Source organism: Macaca fascicularis, chromosome 4, assembly GCF_037993035.2.
Source record: "Macaca fascicularis isolate 582-1 chromosome 4, T2T-MFA8v1.1".
Classification (NCBI taxonomy): Eukaryota; Metazoa; Chordata; class Mammalia; order Primates; family Cercopithecidae; genus Macaca; species Macaca fascicularis.
Genome location: NC_088378.1, coordinates 68,115,813 through 68,117,239, shown reverse-complemented (window position 1 = coordinate 68,117,239; position 1,427 = coordinate 68,115,813). Strand labels below are relative to the sequence as shown.

General features: G+C 44.2%; 1 non-coding gene across 1 annotated transcript; it reads left to right on the top strand.

The window, feature by feature from the left end:
• The first annotated feature begins 202 nt into the window (after positions 1-202).
• Positions 203-307, top strand: LOC123573174 (U6 spliceosomal RNA). Its single transcript, XR_006697916.2, has one exon. It is a non-coding gene; the product is annotated as a U6 spliceosomal RNA (small nuclear RNA).
• The last annotated feature ends 1,120 nt before the right edge of the window (positions 308-1,427 follow it).

The following is a 1,427-nucleotide window of genomic DNA, read 5'->3' as shown; positions in this document are numbered from 1 at the left end:
GTAACCTTCCACTTCATATGACTGATTTATTTGGATCTCAGTTATAATTACAATTACAATAGGATTTACTGTATTAATTTATAACCAATAATTGATGAAAGTACTCTCTTAGTAAACTAAAGGCCAAAGAACATTAAATTAGACATTGTCCTAATTATTTTGTGCTAATTATACATATATATTATATATATACACACACAGAGTGCTCGCTTTGGCCGCACATATACTAAAACTGGAATGATGCAGAGATTAGCATGGCCCCTGCACAAGGATGACACTTCTATTTAACTTGGCAAAAAAAAAAAAAAAAAAAAAAATTAAGAAAACCAATACACACACACCCCTCATAGCTTGAGTTTATTTATTTTTTGAGACAGGGTCTTACTCTGTCACCCAGGCTGGAGTGCAGTGGTGCAATCTTGGCTCATTGCAACCTCCACCTCCCAGGCTCAAGCAATTCTCCTACCTCAGCCTCCTGAGTAGCTGGGATTACAGACATGCGCCACTACTGCCTGGCTAATTTTTTTTTTCTATTTTTAGTAGAGATGGGGTTTCACCATGTTGACCAGGCTGGTCTCAAACTCCTGACCCCAAATGATCCACACTGCTTGGCCTCCCAAAGTGTTGGTATTACAGGCATGAGCCACTGCACTCAGCAGAGTTTATTACATTACTGAAATTTTCAGGCTGGGCATGGTGGCTCACACCTGTAATACCAGCACTTTGGGAGGCTGAGACTGGAGGACCACCTGAGCCCAGGAGTTCAAGACCTGCCTGGACAATAAAGTGAGACCCCATCTCTACCAAAATTACACAAATTAGTTGGGCATGGGCGTGTGTGCCTGTAGTCCCAGCTACTCAGGAGGCTGAGGTGTGAGGGTTGCTTGAGTCAAGGCTTAGTGAGCTATGATCATGCCATTGTACTTTAGCCTGAGCAACAGAGTAAGACCCTGTCTCAAAAAAACCCAAAAGAGACAAAGTAAAAATGAAGGCCGGGCATGATGGCTCACATGTGTAATCCTAGCACTTCGGGAGGCTGAGGTGAGAAGATTGCTTTAGCCCAGGAATTTGAGATCAGCCTGGGCAACATGTGGAAACCTCGTCTCTACAAAAACTTACAAAAATTAGCTGGGTGTGGTGGTGTGTGCCTGTAGTCTCAGCTACTCGGGAGGCTGAGGTGGGAGGATTGCTTGAGCCTGGGAGGTCGAGGCTGCAGTGAGCTGTGATCACACCACTCACTGCACTCCAGCTTGGGAGACAGACTCATACCCTGTCTCAAAACAAAAACAAAAACAAACAAACAAAAAAAAACAGGAAAAGATGGAAAAAGGTACTAGAGAAAAGTGAACTAGGGTGGGCGTGGTCGTTCAGGCCTGTAATCCCAGCACTTTGGGAGGGCAAGGAGGGTGGATCACTTGAGGTCAGGA